The following is a 12,237-nucleotide window of genomic DNA, read 5'->3' as shown; positions in this document are numbered from 1 at the left end:
TAATTATAATATGTGTGTGTTTGTGGTGAAAACACTTGAGATCTACTCTCTTAGCAACTTTTCAAATATATAATACAGTTTTGTTAACTATAGTCACCATGTTGCATATTGGATTCCAGAACTTATTTATCTTATAATCGAAAGTTTCTATCTTTGACCAATATCTCATCATTTCCCCTACCCTCTAGCCCCCGGAACCTACCATTCTAGTCTCTTCTGAGAAGCAAAAGAAATAATCAACAAAATGAAAAGGCAATCTACAGAATGAGAAAAAGTATTTCAAATCATATGTCTGAGAAGGAGTTAACATTCCAAATATATAAAGACTCATACAAATCAGTAGCAAAAGTAAAGAATCTTATTTAAAAATGGGCAGAGGCACTAACTAGATATGTTCCCTAAGAAGAAATACAAATTACCAATATGTACATGAAGATGCTTAACACTGAAAATCATCAGGGAAATGCAAGTCAAAATTAGAATGAGATATCACCTCAAACATATTGGTGATACTGGCTATCATTAGTAATATATGAAGTCAGAGGAGGGTCTAAGATGGAGGAGTAGCAGGACGTAAGGCTCACCTACTCCCACAAATACACTGAAAATACAACTACATGTGGAACTATTTGCACAGAAAATTTGCGAAAACTGACAAAAGACCTCAAGATTAAGATAGAGCTAGAAAAACATTACAAAACAAGAAAGAACAAAAGAAAGAAAAAGAACAAGAGAAAAAGAAGCAAAATGAAACAAGCCAGGACCTGCTCTCCTAGTAGAGAGGTGGGAAGAGGAGTAGCTCCTGCACCCTGATAAGTCCCCGCACCAGGAAGGAGATAGGCCAAAAATGAGGAGGAACTCTAGACAAATGGTGTGAAGCAGTTAAAAAGGAGACAGTCCTCCACAAATGGTCAGTGCTACAGGCAACAGACTGCTGTAGGCAGATGTCAACAGCTGTTGGGAACTAAAACTTTGGCCTTAGATATCAGACCCAAAGAGGGGGCTGGGGTCAGTTATGTGGAAAAATAACCAGGGTTGGCCATGTGGAAACAGCCATAGGGACTAAAGTATAGGGCAACCACAATGGAGAGCATTTAAGCAAAGGAAACCCAGTCAGGCTTAGAGACTAGATGCCATTGTTTGGGGATGCTGGATGGAAGGGGTGGAATCCACCACTACAGCCTTGTTCCCTGTGCTCACTTTCTCTAGCTGCAGGACACTGTCTGCATCAACTCCAGGAACGAAGTGGCAGCAGTAGATTCCTAGCAGTGGCTGATAAGCAGGCCCACCCCAAGGGCTTCAGATTTCTTGAAGCAGGTGGAGTAACCACTGGGGGGAGTAAAACAAGTTCCCAGTTTCTGTTGGTGGCCCCACACTAGTGGAGCCCAATCGAGCAAGAAGAGCTGCCAGTGGGTGTGCCCATGCCCTGTGAGATCAAGGAAAACACAAGCATCTCATCTCTGCCCAGAGAATTTGCAGAGGCTTGTGGTAGTAGGGCCTGATCTGCACCAGAAGAGCTGCCAGCAGTAAGACCTGTTCCTGTGAGAGGGATGCCGGTGCCCACTCCCTACCAGAGCTGTGGGTTGTCCAACTGGAGAAAAGCACAAAATACAGGGCCCCTGCCAGTGACCCTGTGGAGTTCCACATCAGTGGCACTCTTTCCACACTAAGGGAGCCAGGGAAGGCCCATTAATATACATTCCAATCCACAGAAGCTGCAAAGAGCACTCCTATCAGCAGCAAGGTGGGGAGAAGTACTCCCAGTAATACACATCCTACAGCTAGAGAGAGAGCCTGTAAGCAAAAATTAGGAAGAAGTTCCCCACCCCTAGGGCTTTAGAGAGAGATCCCAAGAGTAGCAAAGCAAGGGGTGTGCCAGCAGAACAGAAGTACCTGCTCCTATACCCACAGAGAGCCTTCCCAGCAAAAGGGGGAGGGGTGGCAGGAGAAACTGTTGACATTGAAAGCTACGAAAAATAGTCTTGAAAGCTACATGCTAGCAGGAGGGGTGCAAGAGACACTGCTTTCTCATGAGCTACAAAAGCAATCCTGTGAATGGTGAAGCATTGCCATCTGCCTCACAAACCCCATCCCTAGCAGCCACCCAACTCCATGAGAAGAAGGGTTATACCACTGCTCCCAACATGTGCTCTGTGTGCACGTGAACTACTACCATCCCTGAGAACTCCAGGACCATCTACATACCAACAGTCAAGGGATGATAAACAGAAAGGCATAAACTATAAGATGACAAAGAAGCAGCTTTCAGACAAATGAATAAGACAAAAACACACAAAACCAAGAAAATGATTAGGAGATAAGTGATTCACCTGAAAAAAGAATTCAGAGTGATGATAGAAAAAATCTTGGAAAAGAACAGAGAAACAGATGGGAGCTAAAAGAAATGTTTAACAAAAGGCCAGAGAATTGAAAGAGCAAGATGAATAGCACAATAGATAAAATGAAAAATAATCTAGAGGGAATCAATAGCAGTTTAATTCAGGCAGAAGAATGAATAAGTGAGGTGGAAGACAGAGTGGTGGAAATCACTACTACAGAAAAGAATAAAGAAAAAAGAATGAAAAAAAAACTGAAAAGAGTCTAAGAGATCTCTGGGACAATATTAAATGTACCAACATTTGCATCATAGGGGTTTCAGAAGATTAGAGAGAGAAAGGGCCAGATAAAATATTTGAAAAAATTATAACTGATAATTTCCCTAATATGGGAAACAGTAATTCAAGCAGAAGAAGCACAGAGAATTCCATACAAAATAAACTCAAGAAGAAACAGAGCACGACACATACTAATCAAACTGGCAAAATTTAACTTCAAAGAAAAAATACTAAAAGCCACAGAGAAAAGCAACAAATTCAATAGAAGGGATGCCATTAAGATAAGAGCTGATCTTTCAGCAGCAACTCTACAAGCCAGAAAGGAATGGTAAAATATATGTGATGTATTGTAGAGGAGAACCCAGAACCAAGAATACTCTACCCAGCAAAGCTCTCATTCAGATTTGATGGAAAGATCAAAAGCTTTATAGACAAGCAAAACCTAAGAGAATTCAGCACCTCCAAACTGACTCTACATCAACTACTAAAGGAGCTTTAAGCAGAAAAGGAAAAGCCATGATTAGAAACATGAATGATACAAAAGAAAAAGCTTACCAGTAAATGCAAAGATAATATAAAAGTAAGAAATCACTCATTGACAAATATGATATCTAAACTAGCAAGCATGAGAGGAGGAGAAGACAAATGCAGAACATTGAAAGTACATTTGAAATTAAGATATCTGTAAGCAGAAACAAGTCTGCACACATATATATGGATATGTTGAAATATAATGGAAACCACAAATCAAATAACTATAATGGTCATGCACATAAAAAAGAAAAAGCAAGCCAACATAACAATAAATATGGGAGTTCCCGTCGTGGCGCAGTGGTTAACGAATCTGACTAGGAACCATGAGGTTGCAGGTTCAATCCCTGCCCTTGCTCAGTGGGTTAACGATCCGGCGTTGCCTTGAGCTGTGGTGTAGGTTGCACACACGGCTCGGATCCTGCGTTGCTGTGGCTCTGGCATAGGCTGGTGGCTACAGCTCCGATTAGACCTCTAGCCTGGGAACCTCCATATGCCGCGGGAGCGGCCCAAGAAATGCCAAAAAGAAAAAAAAAAAAAAAACAATAAATATGGTCAGCAAATCACAAGAGCATATAACAAAGAGGGTATGGGAAGAAAAAAGACCCAAAATAGCAATAAAAAATTTTAAATAAATGACAATAAGTACATACTTATCCAGAAGAGATAAGTAATTGAATGTAAACAGATTAAACACTCCAACTAAAAGACAGACTGGCTGAATAGATTCCAAAACAAGACCAATATTTATGGTATCTACAGGAGACCCACTTCAGATCTAAGGATGCATGCAAACTTCAAGTGAGGGAATGAAAAAAAAATATTACATGCAAAAGCAAATTACAGAAAAGTAGGAGTAGCAATACTCATATCAGACAAAATAAATTTTAAAATAAAGAAGGTCACAAGAGACAAAGAAGGGCATTGCACAATGATTAAAGGCTCAATATAAGAAGAAGAAATAATTGTAAGTATATTTGCACCCAACATAGGAGCAGCACAATATATAAGGCAACTACTAACAGCCATAAAAAGGAAACTAACTTGACAGTAAGACAATAATAGTGAGGAACTTTAACATCCCACTTACAGAATGGGCAGATCATCCAGAGAGAAAATCAACAAGGAAACACAGGCCTTAAATGATACACTGGACCAAATAGACTTAACTGATATCTATAGAACTTTTCACACCAAAGCAGCAGAATACACTTTCTTCTCAAGTGCACAAGGAACATTCTCCAGGATAGATCACATCTTGAGCCACAAATCAAGCCTTGATAAATTTTTAAAAATTGAACTTATTTCAAGCATTTTCTCCAACCACAATGCAATGAAACTAGCAATAAAATATAAGAGAAAAAAAACCAGCAAAACACACAATCTCTTGGAAGCTAAATAATATGCTACTAAACAATCAATGGATCATTGAAGAAATCAAAGAGGAAATTAAAAGATACATAGGGACAAATGACAATGAAGATAGAACAATCCAAAACCAATGACACAGCAAAAGCAGTTTTGAGAGGGAAGTTTATAACAATACAATCTTATCTCAGGGAAGAATAAAAAACTCAAATAAACAACCTAATTTTATACCTCAAAAATCTAGAGAAGGAAGAACAGACGAAGCCCAAAATTAGTAGAGGGAAAGAAATCATAAAGATCAGAACAGAAATTAATAACTAGAGACAAAGAAAACAATTGAGAAGATCAATGAAACCAAAAGTTGGTTCTTTGAAAAGATCAACAAAATTGATAAACCTTTAGCCAGACTCATCAAGAAAAAAAGAGAGGGTTCAAATAAATAAAATAGAAATGAAAAATAAGAAGTTACAACTGACCTGCAGAAATACAAAGTTTCATAAGAGACTACTATGAGAAACTGTATGCCAATAAAATGGACAATCTAGAAGAAATGGACATATTCTTACAAAGGTACCACCTACCAAGACCTAACCAGGAAAAAAATAGAAAATATGAATATACCAATCACAAGTACTGAAATCCAAAAAACAAAAAAATCCAGTACTTGTTGGCTTCTCAGCTGCATTCTACCAAACATTCAGAGGAGAATTAATGCCTCTTCTTCTGAAACATTTCCAGAAAACTGCAGAGGAAGGAAGCAACACTCCCAAGTTTATTCTATACAAAAACCAGACAAAGATACCACCAAAAAAAAAGAAAATTACAGGTCAATATCACTGACAAACATAGATGCAAGAAACCTCAACAAAAATGTTAGCAAACTGCAAAAGAATATGCTTTAAAAAGATCGTGCACCATGATTGAGTAGGATTTATCCCAAGTATACAAGGATTCTTCAATACCTGCCAATCTATTAATGTGATTCATCACATCAAAAAACTGAAAAACAAAAACCGTATGATACATCACATCAAAAAACTGAAAAACAAAAACCATACAAGGATTCTTCAATATCTGCAAATCTATTAATGTGATACATCACATCGAAAAACTGAAAAACAAACAAATAGATGCTTTTGACAAAACTCATCACACATTCCTGATAAAAACTTTCCAGATAATGGGCATGGAGTTAATCACCTCAATGTAATATAAACCATTTATGAGAAACCCACAGCTAACCTCATTCTCAGCAGTGAAAATGGAAAGCATTTCCACTAAGATCAGGAATAAGACAAGGATGTCCTCTTTCACCAATGTTATTCAACATAGTTTTAGAAGTCCTAGCCATGGTAATCAGAGAAGAAAAAGAAATAAAAGGAATCCAAATTGGAAAAGAAGTAAAACTATCACTGTTTGCAGATGATATGATAGTATATCTAGAAAATCCTAAAGACACTACTAGAAAACTATTTGAGCTCATCAATGAATTTGGGAAAGTTGCAGGATACAAAGTTAATACACAGAAACTGGTTGCATTTCTATATACTAACAATTAAAGATCAGAAAGAGAAATTAGGGAAACCATCCCATTTACCATTACACCAAAAAGAATAAAATAGTTAGTAAAAACCTATCAAAAGAGACAAAAGACTTGTACTTTGAAAACTATAAGACACTGATGAAAAAAATCAAAGAAGACACAAATAGCTGGAAAAATATACCATGCTCTTGGATGGAAAGAATCAGTATAGTCAAAATGACAGTACTACCTAAGGCAATCTACACATTCAGTGCAATCCATATCAAATTACCAATGACATTCTTTACAGAACTATAAAAAATATTTTAAAATTTTATGGACACACAAAAGACCTCAAATAGCCAAGGCAGTATTGACAAGAAAAAAACAGAAATAGAGGAATCAGTCTCCCTGACTTCAGACTCTACTACAAAGCTAAAGTCATCAAAATGGTATGGTACAAAAACAGAAATATAAGTCAATGGAACAGGATAGAAAGCCCAGAAATAAACCCAATCACCTGTGGTCAACTAATCTATTACAAGGGAGGCAAGAACATACAGTGTAGGAAAGATCATCCCTTCAATAAATGGTATTAGGAAAACTGGATAACCACATGTAAGAGAATGAAATTAGAACATTTTCTAACAACTTTTGTTTATTTATAAACAAAAATAAATTCAAAATGGATTAAAGACCTAAATGTAAGGCCAGATATAATATAACCCCTAGAGAAAAATATAGGCAGAATTCCCTTTGACATAAATCAGAGCAACATCTTGTTTGATCCACTTCTTATAATCAAGAAAATAAAGACAAATAAATCAGTGAGCTCTAATTAAACTCAAAAGCTTCTGCACACCAAAGGAAACCATTAAAAAAAAGACAACCCACAGAATAGGAGAAAATTTTTTCAGATGACTCAAAAGATGAAGGTCTAATCTCCAAAATACACAAACAACCAATAGAACTCATGAGCAAACAAAACAACAGCCCAGTTGAAAAATGGGCAGAAGACGTAAACAGACATTTCTCCAAAGAAGACATACAGATGACCAACAAGAACATAAAAAAAAATTTTCAATATCACTAATTATTAGAGAAATGCAAGCCAAAACAACGAGGTACCACCTCATAGCAGTTAGAGTGGCCATCGTTAAGAAGTCAACAAAAAACAAAGGCTGGAGAGGATTGGAGAAAAAGGAACTCTCCATCCCTGTTTGTGGGATTGTAAATTGGTACAGCCACTATGGAAAACAATATGGAAATACCTCAGAAAACTAAATACATAACTACCCTATGACCCAGCAATCCCACTCCTGGGCATATATCCAGATAAAACTTTCATTCAAAAAGATACCTGCACTGCTGTATTCATTGCAGCAATATTCACAATAGCCAAGATGTGGAAACAACCTAAATGTCCATCAGCAGATGAATGGATTATGAAGATGTGGTACATACACACAATGGAATACCACTCCATCATAAAAAGGACAAAATAATGCCATTTGAAGCAACATGGATAAAGCTAGAGACTCTCATACTGAGTGAGGTAAGTCAGAAAGAGAGAGAAACCAAACGATATCGCTTATATGTGGGGTCTAAAATATGGCAGAAATTATCTATCTACAAAACAGCAACATATCATGGACATGGGGGACAGACTTGTATTTGTTGGGAGGGATGGGGAGGAATTTGGATGGATTAGGAGCCTGGGGTTAGTAGATGTAAACTGCTACATTTGGAGTAGATGGGCAATGGGATCCTGCTGTATAGCACAGGGAACTGCATCCAAACCCTTGTGGTGGATCATCATGGAGGACGATGTGAGAAAAAATGTGTATGTATAACTGGATTACTTTGCTATACAGCAGAAATTGGCAGAACATTGTAAATCAACTATAACAATAAAATTTTTAAATAATACATGAGGTAACCAGTGTTGGCAATGATGTGGAAAAAAAGGGACCCTTGTGCACTGTTGGTGGGAATGTAAATTGTTACAGTTACTAAAACAACACGGAGGCTCTGTAAAAATTAATAATAGAACTACCATCTGAATCAGCAATTCTGCTTCTGGATATACATCCAAAGGAAGTGAAACTATTATCTCAAAAAGCTATTGCACTCTTATATTCATTGATGTCTTATTCACAATAGCCAAGATAAGCAAACAAACTAAATGCCTAAGGATTATAGATAAAGAATGTGCCATGTATATGTATATGATGGAGCATTATTCAACCATGAGAAAGGAGAAAATTTGCCATTTGTAAGAACATGGATGAATCTTGAGGATATTATGCTAATAAAAATGTCAGATGGGATAAAACAAATATGGTATGATCTCACTCAGGTATAAAATCTAAAAAAGTAAACTCATAGAAAAAGTATTAATTTATAACAAATGCATTAAAAAGATTCTGATATAGTTTGGAGACATAGTTGTTATTAGTTTTCATACCATCTTTCCTAATGGACTGTATTTTCCTCAAGAAGAGGGAATGTACTTTTTTTAACATCTATTGTCCTAATACCCTGTCAAAGGGATTGACTAGCAGTATGCATTTAATACTTGATTGCTTATTAAACATTTATACATATATTTATGTAGGCATTGTATAATTATAAGACTTTTATGAATATTAAACAAATTTTCGCTTAATTATATATCTATGAAGATATTATTATTAATTTCTTTTTTCAGACAAGTGATCACTCAAGAAAGGAGAAGTTAGGGGGTTTCACATCATGATTCAGTGGTAATAAACCTGACTAGTATCCATGAGGACTCAGGTTCAATTCCTGGCCTTGGTCAGTGGATTAAGGATCTGGCATTGCCTTGAGCTGTGGTGTAGGTCACAGATGTTGCTACGATCCCAGGTTGCTGTGGCTGTGGTGTAGGCCAGCAGCTATAGCTCCAATTCAACTCCTAGCCTGGGAAATTCTATATGTCATGGGTGCGGCCCAAAAAAACAAAAACAAAGGAAAAAAAAGAAAAGTTAGCAACTTGTCTAATTTCAGATAGCCAGAAAATCATGAAGCAATAATTCACATACGAGAAGTACAGCTTCAGATGAAAAGATATTATATACACTATACAAGACTTCCTGAATGTAATTTTTTGTAAATATTTATTGTTGTGTAATGTAACACAGATATATGTAATACATACATATATATGTAATATATATATAAATGTCTAATATATTGCCTGATACATTATCCAAAACAGGTCACCTACATGAAGAAATAGAAGATGGGAATTTCAAAAAATCCTTTTTACCCCCTCATACTCACTACCATCCCTCTCCTCATTATCTCAACATTATTGATAATTAATATCTACTTTCACTCAGCATAATGCTTGCAAGGTTCATCTATGCTAAATTGAGTAGCAGTGCTTCTTCCATTCTTATTTCTGCAAATATACAATTGCATAAATATAGAACAGTGTATTTACTCAATTTTGGATATCTGTTTTTACAGTTTTAGGGCAACAGGAATATGCTACTGGAAATATTTTGTATATATCTTCAGGTGGAATATGTGTACAAATTTATGGCTATATAAACATACATATATATATATATAAACACACACATATATATATTATACTATGTAGTTATATGAAATATACAGAATTCTTGGGCCATGAGGTAGTAAGCATATGTTCAATTTAGAACATATAGTCTAATATTTTTTCAAAGTAAGAACAGTGTACACATATGTGTACAAAAACTCTATTTGTGAAACTTATATAGGAATACCTAATAAAGTTTATGTTTAATTTTAAGCTATTTTAATGTTTAGAGTGAGTGGCATCTCTTTTATTTTTAGTTTGCATTTATCTGATAGCCACTATGTAGTCTGAACTCCTTTCATATGTTTTGTTCTGTTTTTAAACATGTTTTTGTATTGTTTTGTAAAATACTTTCCCAAGTCCTTTGTTGACTTTTCATTTTGTTCCAAGGATTTATATTTTAAAATTTATTCAGATGTTCATTTTATATATTTTGAATATGAGTTATCACTGAATTTTTATGCTTAATGATGTTGTTTACCACTCTGTTGCTGGCCTTTCCATTATCTTAAGAATTTATTTGATAAACATGAATATTTGCTTATTGACATGATTCAATTTACTATTCTTCCATAGTTACTCTTTTTTGTCCTATTATTTTCCCACCTTAATGTTATAGGGGTAGCCTTCTGTGTTATTTTCTAAAAATTGTATTGCTTTTGGCTACACATTTAGTGCTATAATACTTCTGAAGTAATTTTTGTATATGGTGTGATGTACATTAATATTTATTTTTCCATATGAACTTATGATAAAAATAGGGCAATGTATTGAAAAGATAATCTTTTCTCCACTGCACTGAGCCAATACTTTTTTCATAAATCTTACAAATATATATTTCTGTCATCTGTTTATGGATCTTATCTTGTTTCACTGGATAATCTATATTTATACTTTATTTATGTCATAAATAATATGTTTTAAAATATTGGTATCTGATAGTGTAAATCTTCATATAATGTTTTACTTCTTCAAATTTCTCTATATGCTTCACATTTTTATATAAAATTTATAGTTGGTTATTCAATTATTGCAAAAATTAAACAGATTAAACTACTACTAATATTGTAATATACAGTTAATGATAAATTTTGGGGAAAATACTATCCTTCTAATCCATGAGCATAGTGTAGGAACATGGCATGTATCTCAATTTTTATCGAATATCTTTAATTTCTCTCAAAAATATGTGTAATTTTCAGTAAAAAATGCATGTAATTTGTTATATTTCATGTTAAAATTTATATTTTTATTAAAGCTATTAGTAAGGAAAATGTAAATTGTTGTATTTTGTTTATTTGGGCTCACTACATTTGGTAGGCTTATAATTATAAAATTATCTTCTTTAATAGATATAGTACTATTCAGATTTGCTATTTATTCTTGTGTCAGCTTAATAACTCATGGATTTTTTTAAGAAATATTTTCATCAAAGTATTCAAATTTTATATTGTATTCTTTGATTATTTTTTCTTTCATGTCTGAAATATCTGTGACCACTTCCCATTTATGATTCACGTTTAAAATTTGTGGTCTCCGGAGTTCCTGTGGTGGTACAATGGAAATGAATCTGACTAGGAACCATGAGGTTGTGGGTTCAATCCCTGACCTCGCTCAGTGAGTTAAGGATCTGGAGTTGCCATGAGCTGTGGTGATGGTCACAGATGTGGCTCAGATCTGACATTGCTGTGGCTGTGACATAGGCCAACAACAACAGCTCCAATTAGATCCCTAGCCTGGGAGCCTCCATATGCTGTGGGTGCAGCCCTACAAAGACAAAAAGACAAAAAAATAAAAAATAAATAAAATAAAATTTGTGGTTTCCCTTTTTAATTCATGAACAGTCATGATGTTGTTTCATTAATTTCATTATTATTTTAAAGTAATAAGCTTTTGTTGATTGTCTCTATCTTATGATTATTGTCTTTTTTTATTTTCTTTTACCTAATCTTTTTCTTTTCTTCTAAATCTTTGGATTTAATTTGACATTCTTTTTAAATTTTTTTTAACATTTTAAGATGGATGCTTAGATCATCACCTTTTAAGCTTTTTTTTCTTTTCTTTTTTTTTTTTTTAATGGCTGCACCTGCTGTATATGTGGAAATTGCTGGTCTAGGATTTGAATTGGAGCTGCAGCTGAAGCCTACATCACAGCCAAGGCAACACTAGATCCAAGCCACATCTACAACCTATACCACAGTTTGTGACACTGTTGAATCCTTATACCACTGAACAGGGTCAGGGACTGAACCTGTGTCCTCATGAATAATATGTCGAGTCCTTAACTCATGGATCCGCAATAGGAAATCCCATTCATATTTATTAATATTTGTGTTTAAGCCTATAAATTTACATCAAGAACAGTTTTTACTGAGTCTGAGTTTTATAGGCTATATTTTTACTTTTATTTTAATCAAATTCAAAGTCTTTTGCTACTAATATTCAGTTTCATACTATTGCACAAAAATCACACATTAAAGGATTTTAATTCTTTGATATCTGTTGGTGTTTATTTGTGGCCACATGCACTAGAATAGATTACATATTTTGCAATTGTTGAGTGCACCTTATTTATGTCAAGCTGATTATTTTGTGCTGAATTTCTATATTAATAT

The sequence above is a fragment of the Sus scrofa genome, chromosome 14, assembly GCF_054392235.1.
Source record: "Sus scrofa isolate SSC_HxYL_T2T_F1_AM1 chromosome 14, Sscrofa_HxYL_maternal_Yorkshire_Landrace_v2.0, whole genome shotgun sequence".
In the NCBI taxonomy this organism is placed as follows: Eukaryota; Metazoa; Chordata; class Mammalia; order Artiodactyla; family Suidae; genus Sus; species Sus scrofa.
Note: the sequence above shows the minus strand (reverse complement) of the source record.